General features: G+C 60.7%; 3 non-coding genes across 3 annotated transcripts in view; all 3 read right to left on the bottom strand.

Moving 5' to 3' along the window:
• Positions 1–90, bottom strand: part of LOC142790360 (large subunit ribosomal RNA) — a 3,958-nt gene extending 3,868 nt beyond the window's left edge. Inside the window, exon 1 of the ribosomal RNA XR_012889470.1 lies at positions 1–90. This exon is cut by the window's left edge and continues 3,868 nt beyond it. This is a non-coding gene — a ribosomal RNA (large subunit ribosomal RNA).
• Positions 91–1,244: 1,154 nt separating this feature from the next.
• LOC142790419 (5.8S ribosomal RNA) lies at positions 1,245–1,397 on the bottom strand. The gene has a single exon (XR_012889509.1). It is a non-coding gene; the product is annotated as a 5.8S ribosomal RNA (ribosomal RNA).
• Positions 1,398–3,116: 1,719 nt separating this feature from the next.
• On the bottom strand, positions 3,117–4,931 carry LOC142790424 (small subunit ribosomal RNA). Its single transcript, XR_012889514.1, has one exon. It is a non-coding gene; the product is annotated as a small subunit ribosomal RNA (ribosomal RNA).
• Between the last annotated feature and the right edge of the window lie 7,569 nt (positions 4,932–12,500).

The following is a 12,500-nucleotide window of genomic DNA, read 5'->3' as shown; positions in this document are numbered from 1 at the left end:
GCAGCTACTCGGGGAATCCCTGTTGGTTTCTTTTCCTCCGCTTAGTGATATGCTTAAATTCAGCGGGTTGTCTCGCCTGATCTGAGGTCGACAGCGGATACATTCGCTTCCATCAACTTCCTGCACGACCGCGTGCGCTCGCCCTACCAAGTGCGCCCGCAACCCTGTACAGGGCCACTTCTTCACAAGGCTGGCAATCGGCTTCCCCGCTGCACGCGTGCGGCGCACAACCGGTGTGACGTGGAAGTGACGGGACACGTTCGTAAACCCATCGCGAACCGAGTACGACGCCCTACCAAGTGCGCCCGCAACCCTGTACAGGGTCACATCTTCACAAGGCTGGCAAGCGGCATTCCGCTGCGCGCGTGCGTCGTCCGAGCAGTTGCGTGATAAACGACCGTGTCGAAAGCCCAAACACCGCCGAGGCCAGTCGCCGCCGCCGCAAGGGCAGCCACGCAGCCTGGCGAGAGGCATCGTCTCGTGTAGCGTCGCCCCCGCCCCAACTGGAGTGGCCCAGTTTTTTGAACGGGACGGGAACTGCGAAGCACTTAGACCGACGGCGGACTACGACGAGAACGCCTTAAGCTTCGCCAACGTTTCGCCAACTCGTGCGGGAGACTTTTTCCGCTTCGCGGCAAGTCGTCGCGCCGTGCTCTCCGCATCAACCGCGTACGCAGCGAACCGCAAACGTCGGGCGCAGCCTCCTCACCTCCCTGCGCTTTGCGCGCGAACGTTCCCTGTTCGCGCGGCAAAGCCTGGAGGAGGCACGGCCCCGCAGCGTGTTCGAGCGCCCGGTCTACGGGACACCCTGCTTACTTCGAGGGCAACAAGCGCAACGCAAGGCTGCGATCTCGCGCACTTTGCGCACGGCTGGAGAAGCTTTGCTGGCCGGCTTTCGCTCCTCGTGTTTACCGTGCGTTAAAGTTGCGCGTCCGTGGCTCTCGCAGCTCTTGCGCGCCCGGTCGCAGAGAGGAGTACGCAACCTCGACCGCACTTTCCCTGCAGGCTTCCTTCCGACTCGAAGTCCTGCGGCGGTCTCAACGAGGTGCCACATCCTCAATGCAGTCGGTCGCCCCCGTTTCGGTTGGGCTCTGGCACGACGGTCGCCACCGTCTCGCCCTTGAGTGGCCGCTGTTGGCGCTCGCTGTGAGGTGTTCAGCGTGCTGTCCGTGTTGCCGACGCGGTCAAAACGAGTCGACGGCTCACGTTCCCTTGTGCGCCGAAGGCTCTCTTGATATGTGATCCGACCCTCAGACAGACGAAGCCAAGGGAAGACCCAAGGCCGCAATGTGCGTTCAAAGAATCAGTGCTCAGTGTGTCCTGTAATTCACACCAAGTCTCGCAGCTGGCTGCGTTCTTCATCGACCCGAGAACCGAGTGATCCACCGCTTAGAGTCGTGAAAAAGTGTTTGTTCAATTCCGTACAGTCAAAACCAAACGTTTCTGGCACTCGGCCAAACAGTGGCCAAGAAGGGCGCTTTTCAGCGCACGCTTGGACTCCAAAACTCTGCCGCGCCTTTTTCGGCTGCCGCAAATCGAGCAAACGGTGTGTTTCGGACGGCGTTTCGCTTTCGCTACTTGCGAGTGCTTTCGTGGTCCACCCCTCTATAAATACTCGGGAGGCGTCGAAGCCGGTTCTCCAAGCCGGACCCGTAGGTATCGTTGTGTGCTCGCTCTCATTGGCCCGCCTAACCAGAAAATGCCTGCGGTACACCCATTTGGATAAGAGTGCACGCAGATGCGGGCCTCGACGGCTACACATTTCCTCGGGCGGCCGCCTCCCGGCCTCCGTGGAGCGCGGGATGCACGGTCCCATCGACAAGCCTCTCCCGTTTTTACCGTGGCGTCGCGGTTCACCACGGCAGGCGGGTCGGTCTCCTCCGCATAAAAAGGGGGACCCCCGCTTTTTGTTCCACGAAATCGCACAAGCTTTTTTCGCATCCACGGTTTGCCACCGCACACCAAAATGCCGATCCGGCTGCCTACTTTAGCCAACAGGTGGAGCCAGGCGCGCCGTACTTGCGCGGCACTTCCCACGTCCACCGAAGTCGGTGCCAAGGACCACTTTCGGCGCCGGAGCCGCGTACGAGCCTACTCGAGGCGGAAGAACGAAGCCAGCAAGGGCCTGGCCGCAAGTGCGTTCAATTGTCGGGACGTCCAAGTCCCTCGTTCTTCCGTGCTTCCTCTTTCGGCAAGTCGTTGCGGCACCTTCCCAAAGCGCGCAGACCCGCTAATCGCGACGAGCGCGACGTGGCCGTGCCGCCTTTCCCTCGGCAGCAAGCAAAACGCCTGGCAACGTCGACGCTCCCCTAACCGCGATCTCGCACCGTGTTTCGTGTGGCGAATTCAAAAGCCGGCCGGCGCTGCTGCAACCATTACGGTCGGTACGCATACGCCGCGGAGGGCGGGACGGTCATCGGAGCGTGCGGTTCCTCCATCGAGTACTGCGCACCTCGGCCGTCGCATCGCCGTGCCATGACCGGCCGCGCGTCAACGCGAACCGGTGCCAGCGAGATCCCTCGCCTGCAAGAACCGACCGGCAGCCTCCGTCACCCGAGGACGCGGAGGCGCTTGCCGCGGACGGCGGGACGGTATGCACTGGTGCACAGCGGACCCGTCACATCGCCAGTTCCTTGACCGACCGCCGACGCTTGTGCCGTTCCTCTCGTACTTGGCAGTCGCCGCGCGATTGTCGGGTCTCGTTCTTGCACGCTCGAACGGTCGGGAGGGCACTCGGCTGGCGTTTCGGGAACGCGCAGCCTCGCCTTCTACCGACGTAACCACGACTCGCCGTTCGCGCTCCGCCGCTCCTGTTTACAGTACTAGGCGGTCCCGCAGCGGTCGGGTCGCGCATTTCGAGCGCTTCGAGCCACGGTGCAGTGGCGGGTCGAAAGCCGACCTATGAGTGCGTTGCGCCGTTTGTACCCGCGTCCGCCACCTGGCCGACCGTCCAAGGTCGCGGTGTTGGCGTCCGCTGGGCGCAACAATTTGTCACGGGGTGCCGCTCCACATTCAGGCAGCCCCGTGGGGAAAAGCCGACCCCGCGTCCAAACGGGGTCAGCGGCAGAAAGTGTCGGGCGCAGACGCAGCTGAGGCGCTCACCCTTCACAATCCGTTAATGATCCTTCCGCAGGTTCACCTACGGAAACCTTGTTACGACTTTTACTTCCTCTAAATGATCAAGTTTGGTCATCTTTCCAACAGACCGGCGCAACCGAAAGGCCGCGCCGGACATCGGTCCGAAGACCTCACTAAATCATTCAATCGGTAGTAGCGACGGGCGGTGTGTACAAAGGGCAGGGACGTAATCAACGCGAGCTTATGACTCGCGCTTACTGGGAATTCCTCGTTCAAGGGGAACAATTGCAAGCCCCTATCCCAATCACGAAAGAAGTTCCACGGGTTACCCAGTCTTTTCAGACAGGGATAAAGACACGCTGCTTCCTTCAGTGTAGCGCGCGTGCGGCCCCGGACATCTAAGGGCATCACAGACCTGTTATTGCTCTGTTTCGTGCGGCTAGGAGCCGCTTGTCCCTCTAAGAAGGTTGTAAGGTGCTGGGAACCCCGCACCTATTTAATAGGCTAGAGTCTCGTTCGTTATCGGAATTAACCAGACAAATCGCTCCACCAACTAAGAACGGCCATGCACCACCATCCACCGAATCAAGAAAGAGCTCTCAATCTGTCAATCCTCCCAGTGTCCGGGCCGGGTAAGTTTTCCCGTGTTGAGTCAAATTAAGCCGCAGGCTCCACTCCTGGTGGTGCCCTTCCGTCAATTCCTTTAAGTTTCAGCTTTGCAACCATACTTCCCCCGGAACCCAAATACTTTGGTTTCCCGGAAGCTGCCCGCCGAGTCATTTGAGTAACTCAGGCGGATCGCTGGTTGGCATCGTTTATGGTCAGAACTAGGGCGGTATCTGATCGCCTTCGAACCTCTGACTTTCGTTCTTGATCAATGAAAACATTCTTGGCAAATGCTTTCGCAGTAGTTCGTCTTGCGACGGTCCAAGAATTTCACCTCTAGCGCCGCAATACGAATGCCCCCGTCCGTCCCTCTTAATCATTACCTCGTATTCCAAAAACCAACAGAACAGAAACGAGGTCTTGTTCTATTATTCCATGCAAGTTTATTCAGGCGACTCGCCTGCGTTGAGCACTCTAATTTTTTCAAAGTAAAAGCACCGGCCATCTCGAGGCACACAATGAAGTGCACCAAGAAAGAACCGGCATGATGTTCAGTCCGAGCCGTCGCATCGGGTAGATGCACTACTCGTCTGGAACTGAGATCCAACTACGAGCTTTTTAACCGCAGCAGCTTTAGTATACGCTATTGGAGCTGGAATTACCGCGGCTGCTGGCACCAGACTTGCCCTCCAATTGATCCTCGTTAAAGGATTTAGAGTGTACTCATTTCAATTACGGGGCCTCAAAAGAGTCCCGTATTGTTATTTTTCGTCACTACCTCCCCGTGCCGGGAGTGGGTAATTTGCGCGCCTGCTGCCTTCCTTGGATGTGGTAGCCGTTTCTCAGGCTCCCTCTCCGGAATCGAACCCTGATTCTCCGTTACCCGTAACAACCATGGTAAGCAAGTAACCTACCATCGAAAGTTGATAAGGCAGACACTTGAAAGAAACGTCGCCGGCTCGTGGCCATGCGATCAGCACAAAGTTATCCAGAGTCACCACACAATACGGGCCGAAACCCGATCGATCTTGGTCTAATAAAAGCACCCGTTACCCAAAGGGCTCCAGGCTCACTGCATGTATTAGCTCTAGAATTGCCACAGTTATCCAAGTAGGAAGAAACGATCTAAGGAACCATAACTGATTTAATGAGCCATTCGCGGTTTCGCCTTATTTCGGCATGTACTTAGACATGCATGGCTTAATCTTTGAGACAAGCATATGATTACTGGCAGGATCAACCAGGTAATCGTTCGACTGCGCGTCCGTCCTCGCCTTCGGCGGGCCGGACGCAGTCTGTGTGCGGCGGAGGCCACCTTCAGGCGCCCCAACACGCTTATTTTGCACTCCGAGATGACGGCGTTCGAGCTCGCTACGGCACAACCTTCCCGAAAGACGAGTGGGAGCCGTGCGGCAAGAAGCACGTTCATGCTCGCTCTTTTTCGTTGCATCGACTCGGTCGCGCCGTGCGGGTTGCCCAAGCCCGCTGCACTGTCGGTGGACCGGCCGGAACTAGCAACGGAGCCGAGACTGCAAAGCCGCCAGACGACGGGTCACGCCCGCGTCTTCGGCGCTTTCGCATCTGAATCGCCCGAGGACGACACGGAACACACCTCGATATCGTGGTAAAACGGCACCGTCCGACAACCAGCCCCTAACGCATCAAGCGGATGAGGCTGCAGACGACTGCCGTGGATTCCCCTGGAGCAGACCCGAGGACACGCTTGACGAGGCCGAAGCCCGCCGCATATCAGACACCCGGTCGCTTTCGCGTACGCCGCTCACGAGAACCCCCACATAATAGCAGCGATAAGTACCCAGACCTCCTTGGGCACTAATACGAGCGTACTCGAGAAAATTTCACCGCGGGTGTGCCCCGAAACGTGTGGCACGTTGAGCGTGCCACAAGTCTACGTCGCTCTCAAACCCGCCGAGGTCGTAGAATTTGCGACCCTACTCACGAAATTCCCACCGAGGATACGGCCGCAAACGTACCGCACCTTGGGTAGGCCACGAGTTTGTGCAACACTACGCTGACGGCACAGCACCGAGGTCGTGCGCGCACGCACGGGAAAATTCCGCCGCGGTTTCTGCCGAAAACGTGAGGCACCACGACTCTCCGCAAGTTCGCGTCGACTGCGAAAGACCGAAGTCGTGAACGACGTGTCCGCTACTCGCCGCCGACACGCTGGACACCAAACGTACAACGACTCGACGGCGTCGTAGAGGCCCACGACGCGGTTTTCCTTAACGACGTCTCGGCGTGGCACCGACAGGTTAGAACGGCCGACCAACGTTCCCTGTCCGCCGTTCGGCTCAGTCGAAGGGCTCGGCGACTTCGGCAACGCTGCGAAGCCGCACGGTGACGCACGCCATGTCCCCATTTTTTTTTTTTTTTCTTTCTGCGTCTGCCGGGGTGCCCCTATAATAGCAGCGATAAGCACCCAGACCGCCGTGGGTCGCTCGCCCCGGCTGACGTGGTTTTTCGTACTCCTGCGGCGGTCGCCGTCAAGCACGTCCAAATACGCTACTTTCGTGGGCGCATTCACGCTCTTTCGCTTCGCCGGAGTGCCAGCACTCACTCTGCCAAAAACGGCGAACATCCGAGCGGCGGTTCCCACTTTTGCGTCGGCGTCGCAAACCCCGCCCCGGCAGACGAGGTTTGCCGTACTCGTGCGACGGTGGCTGGCGGGCACGTCGAAAGACGCCGATATCGTGCGCGAATTGGCGCACCTTGGCTTCACCGGAGTGCCGCCACTGACTCCTCCAAAAACGGCGAAGATCCGAGCGGCGCTTCCCACTTTCGCATCGGCGTCCCGAACTCCGCCCCGGCTGACGCGGTTTACCGTACTCGTGCGACGGTCGCCGGCGAGCACGTGGAAAGACGCCGATATCGTGCCCGAATCGGCTCCGTTCGGCTTCGCCGGAGTGCCAGCACTGGCTCGGCGAAAGACGACGAACATCCGAGCGACGGTTCTCACTATTGCGTACGCGTCGCAAACCCCGCCCCGGCAGACGCACTTTGCCGTACTCGTGCGACGGTCGCCGGCGAGCACGTAGAAAGACGCCGATATCGTGCCGGAATCGGCCCCGTTTGGCTTCGCCGGAGTGCCAGCACTCACTCGGCCACAAACGGCGAACATCCGAGCGGCGGTTCCCACTTAGCCGTCGGCGTCCCGAACTCCGCCCCGGCAGACGCGGTTGCCGAGCTCGTGCGACTAGCGACCGCGAAGCCGTCTCGCGACGCCGCTTTCGTGCGCGGCTCCCACTGCGACCTGGGTCACCCGAGGTCGACGAGCAAAAAAGAATGTCGAAAAAAAATTTTTTTTTTTTTTGCGTCTGCCGGGGTGCCCCTATAATAGCAGCGATAAGCACCCAGACCGCCATGGGTCGCTCGCCCCGGCTGACGTGGTTTTTCGTTTTCCTGCGGTGGTCGTCGTCAAGCACTTCCAAACACGCCACTTTCGTGGGCGCATTCGCGCTCTTTCGCTTCGCCGGAGTGCCAGCACTCACTCTGCCAAAAATGGCGAACATCCTAGTGGCGGTTCCCACTTTTGCGTCGGCGTCGCCAACCCCGCCCCGGCATACGCGGTTTGCCGTACTCGTGCGGCGGTGGCCGGCGGGCACGTCGAAAGACACCGATATCGTGCGCGAGTCGATGCTTCTTGGTCTCGCAGGAGGGCCGCCACTCACTCCTGCAAAAACGGCGAAGATCCGAGCGGCGCTTCCCACTTTTTCGTCGGCATCGCAAACCTCGCCCCGGCAGACGCGCTTTGCCGTACTCGTGCGACGGTCGCCGGCGAGCACGTCGAAATACGCCGATATCGTGCCCGAATCGGCCCCGTTTCGCTTCGCCGGAGTGCCAGCACTCACTCGGCCAAAAACGGCGAACATCCGAGCAGCGGTACCCACTTAGCCGTCGGCATCCCGAACTCCGCGCCGGCTGACGCGGTTGCCGAGCTCGTGCGACTAGCGACCGCGAACGCGTCTCGCGACGCCGCTTTCGTGCGCGGCTCCCATTGCGACCTGGGTTACCCGAGCTCGACCAGCAAAAAAGAAGGTCGAAAAAAAATTTTTTTTTTCTGCGTCTGCCGGGGTGCCCCAATAATAGCAGCGATAAGCACCCAGACCGCCGTGGGTCGCTCGCCCCGGCTGACGTGGTTTTTCGTACTCCTGCAGCGGTCGCCGTCAAGCACGTCCAAATACGCCACTTTCGTGGGCGCTTTCGCGCTCTTTCGCGTCGCCGGTGTGCCAGCACTCACTCTGCCAAAAACGGCGAACATCCTAGTGGCGGTTCCCACTTTTGCGTCGGCGTCGCCAACCCCGCCCCGGCATACGCGGTTTGCCGTACTCGTGCGGCGGTGGCCGGCGGGCACGTCGAAAGACACCGATATCGTGCGCGAGTCGATGCTTCTTGGTCTCGCAGGAGGGCCGCCACTCACTCCTGCAAAAACGGCGAAGATCCGAGCGGCGCTTCCCACTTTTTCGTCGGCATCGCAAACCTCGCCCCGGCAGACGCGCTTTGCCGTACTCGTGCGACGGTCGCCGGCGAGCACGTCGAAATACGCCGATATCGTGCCCGAATCGGCCCCGTTTCGCTTCGCCGGAGTGCCAGCACTCACTCGGCCAAAAACGGCGAACATCCGAGCAGCGGTACCCACTTAGCCGTCGGCATCCCGAACTCCGCGCCGGCTGACGCGGTTGCCGAGCTCGTGCGACTAGCGACCGCGAACGCGTCTCGCGACGCCGCTTTCGTGCGCGGCTCCCATTGCGACCTGGGTTACCCGAGCTCGACCAGCAAAAAAGAAGGTCGAAAAAAAATTTTTTTTTTCTGCGTCTGCCGGGGTGCCCCTATAATAGCAGCGATAAGCACCCAGACCGCCGTGGGTCGCTCGCCCCGGCTGACGTGGTTTTTCGTACTCCTGCAGCGGTCGCCGTCAAGCACGTCCAAATACGCCACTTTCGTGGGCGCTTTCGCGCTCTTTCGCGTCGCCGGTGTGCCAGCACTCACTCTGCCAAAAACGGCCAACATCCGAGCGGCGGTTCCCACTTTTGCGTCGGCGTCGTAAACCCCGCCCCGGCAGACGCGGTTTGCCCTACTCGTTCGACGGTCGCCGGCGAGCGCGTCGAAAGACGCCGATATCGTGCGCTAATGGCGCTCCTTGGCTTCTCCGGAGTGCCGCCACTCACTCCTCCAAAAACGGCGAAGATCCGAGCGGCGTTCTCCACTTTCGCATCGGCGTCCCGAACTCCGCCCGGGCTGACGCGGTTTACCGTACTCGTGCGACGGTCGCCGCCGGGCACGTCGAAAGACGCCGATATCGTGCCGTAATCGGCCCCGTTTGGCTTCGCCCGAGTGCCAGCACTCACTCGGCCAAAAACGGCGAACATCCGAGCAGCGTTTCCCACTTTCGCATCGGCGTCCCGAAGCCCGCCCCGGCAGACGCGGTTTGCCCTACTCGAGCGACGGTCGCCGGCGATCACGTCGAAAGGCGCCGAATTCGTGCACGAATCGATGCTTCTTGGTCTCGCAGGAGGGCCGCCACTCACTCCTGCAAAAACGGCGAAGATCCGAGTTGCGCTTCCCACTTTTTCGTCGGCGTCCCGAACTACGCCCCGGCTGACGCGGTTTACCGTACTCGTGCGACGGTCGCCGGCGGGCACTTCAAAATACGCCGATTTCGTGGGCGCATTCACGCTGTTTCGCTTCCCCGGAGTGCCAACACTCACTCTGCCGAAAGCGGCGATCATCCGAGCGGCGGTTCCCACTTTTGCGTCGGCTTCGCAAACGGCGCCCCGGCAGACGCGCTCGTGCGACGTACTCGTGCGACGGTCGCCGGCGAGCACGTCGAAAGACGCCGATATCGTGCTCGAATCGACCCCGTTTCGCTTCGCCGGAGTGCTGCCAGTCACGGCGCAGAAAACGGCGAACAAGTGTTTTTTTTTTTTTTTCCTAGAATTTGTGTTATAGAAGGCACATTTGATATCGGACGATAATTTTCAACTTTATCACGCGCACCGATTTTCGTGTAGAGGTTTGCAAGTTTATGGGAATTTCTCCACTTGGAATAATGCGATTTAGTAGTACTACGAGAACTTCATGGATGTACTCAAGGGTACGGGGCAAGTCAGTTACGTCAACACCTGCAGATTTTTTACACTTCAAACTGAAAATTGTTGGTTGTGAGTCCTCGTGTGATATTAAAGGCCGATTCGCTAACACATAGAACAAAGAAAGAAAGGAAGAAAAAACGCCCGCGCTCGCTCAAGAAACCTGGGTTCGCAACAAGTGGCAACAACAAGCAACCGAGCGAGTGCGCCAAAACCCGTGGCGGCCGAACAAACGCGAAGTCCCAACCGCGTCAGCCGGGGCGGCACGGGACAGGAAAAATCACTTCAGCCGGGGCGGCGGGGCACCGAATAAACCTCGTCACCTCGTCGCAGGATAAAAGAGGAAACAAAAAGTCTAAACAGCGTCTGCTGGAGCGAATGCGTAATAAAACAACAACAACAACAAAAAAAAAACACCCGCGCTCAAGAAGTCTGCAATCCTCACAAAAGGCGACTGTGACCGAGCAGCGTCAGCCGGGGCCGTGCGGAAACGGAAAAACCGCGACTACCGGGGCGTCGAGGCACCGAAAAATCCACTTCAGCCGCGGCGAAAAAAAAAAAACAAAAAGAAAGACGGAGGGGGGGGGGAACCACGTCTGCCGGGGCGAAGGAAAAAAAAAAACGCGTCTGCCGGGGCGAGCCCGGGTGCGGCACCACCGGGAAAACTGTGGCAAACAGACATGGCGATCGAGTGAGTGGGCCGCCAGCCAGGCTCAGCCAAAAAGTGCAAAGTCCGAACTGCGTCAGCCGGGGCGGCAAAAACCGCGTCCGCCGGGGCGGCGCAAAAAACCGCGTCTGCCGGGGCGGCACGAAACCGCGTCAGCCGGGGCGGGGCGAAAACTGCGTCAGCCGGGGCGAAAAGAAAAAAAAAAAACGCGTCTGCCGGGGCAAGCCCGGGTGCGGCACCACCGGGAAAACTGTGGCAAACAGACATGGCGATCGAGTGAGTGGGCCGCCAGCCAGGCACAGCCGAAAAGTGCAAAGTCCGAACCGTGTCAGCCGGGGCGACGCAAAAACCGCGTCAGCCGGGGCGGCGCGAAAACCGCGTCAGCCGGGGCGGCACGAAACCGCGTCAGCCGGGGCGGCGCGAAAACTGCGTCAGCCGGGGCGGCGCGAAAACCTCGTCAGCCGGGGCGAGCGAAAAGGGGGGGGGGGGAACCACGTCTGCCGGGGCGAAAGAAAAAAAAACGCGTCTGCCGGGGCGAGCCCGGGTGCGGCACCACCGGGAAGACTGTGGCAAACAGACATGGCGATCGAGTGAGTGGGCCGCCGGCCAGGCTCAGCCCAAAAAGTGCCAAGTCCGAACTGCGTCAGCCGGGGCGGCAAAAACCGCGTCAGCCGGGGCGGCGCGAAAACCGCGTCTGCCGGGGCGGCGCGAAAACTGCGTCAGCCGGGGCGAGCCCGGGTGCGGCACCACCGGGAAAACTGTGGCTAACAGACATGGCGATCGAGTGAGTGGGCCACCAGCCAGGCTCAGCCAAAAAGTGCCAAGTCCGAACTGCGTCAGCCGGGGCGGCAAAAACCGCGTCAGCCGGGGCGGCGCAAAAAAACCGCGTCTGCCGGGGCGGCAAGAAACCGCGTCAGCCGGGGCGGCGCGAAAACTGCGTCAGCCGGGGCGAAAGAAAAAAAAAAACGCGTCTGCCGGGGCGAGCCCGGGTGCGGCACCACCGGGAAAACTGTGGCAAACAGACATGGCGATCGAGTGAGTGGGCCGCCAGCCAGGCACAGCCGAAAAGTGCTAAGTCCGAACTGCGTCTGCCGGGGCGGCACGAAACCGCGTCAGCCGGGGCGGCGCGAAAACCGCGTCTGCCGGGGCGGCACGAAACCGCGTCAGCCGGGGCGGCGCGAAAACTGCGTCAGCCGGGGCGAGCCCGGGTGCGGCACCACCGGGAAAACTGTGGCAAACAGACATGGCGATCGAGTGAGTGGGCCGCCAGCCAGGCACAGCCGAAAAGTGCTAAGTCCGAACTGCGTCAGCCGGGGCGGCAAAAACCGCGTCAGCCGGGGCGGCGCAAAAAACCGCGTCTGCCGGGGCGGCACGAAACCGCGTCAGCCGGGGCGGCGCGAAAACTGCGTCAGCCGGGGCGAAAGAAAAAAAAAAACGCGTCTGCCGGGGCGAGCCCGGGTGCGGCACCACCGGGAAAACTGTGGCAAACAGACATGGCGATCGAGTGAGTGGGCCGCCAGCCAGGCACAGCCGAAAAGTGCTAAGTCCGAACTGCGTCTGCCGGGGCGGCACGAAACCGCGTCAGCCGGGGCGGCGCGAAAACCGCGTCTGCCGGGGCGGCACGAAACCGCGTCAGCCGGGGCGGCGCGAAAACTGCGTCAGCCGGGGCGAGCCCGGGTGCGGCACCACCGGGAAAACTGTGGCAAACAGACATGGCGATTGAGTGAGTGGGCCGCCAGCCAGGCACAGCCGAAAAGTGCTAAGTCCGAACTGCGTCTGCCGGGGCGGCACGAAACCTCGTCAGCCGGGGCGGCGCGAAAACCGCGTCTGCCGGGGCGGCACGAAACCGCGTCAGCCGGGGCGGCGCGAAAACTGCGTCAGCCGGGGCGAGCCCGGGTGCGGCACCACCGGGAAAACTGTGGCAAACAGACATGGCGATCGAGTGAGTGGGCCGCCAGCCAGGCACAGCCGAAAAGTGCTAAGTCCGAACTGCGTCAGCCGGGGCGGCAAAAACCGCGTCAGCCGGGGCGGCGCAAAAA

Source organism: Rhipicephalus microplus, unplaced genomic scaffold (genome assembly GCF_043290135.1).
Source record: "Rhipicephalus microplus isolate Deutch F79 unplaced genomic scaffold, USDA_Rmic scaffold_99, whole genome shotgun sequence".
Classification (NCBI taxonomy): domain Eukaryota; kingdom Metazoa; phylum Arthropoda; class Arachnida; order Ixodida; family Ixodidae; genus Rhipicephalus; species Rhipicephalus microplus.
The sequence above is the reverse complement of the archived record's forward strand: the minus strand, read 5'-3'. Positions and strand labels throughout refer to the sequence as shown.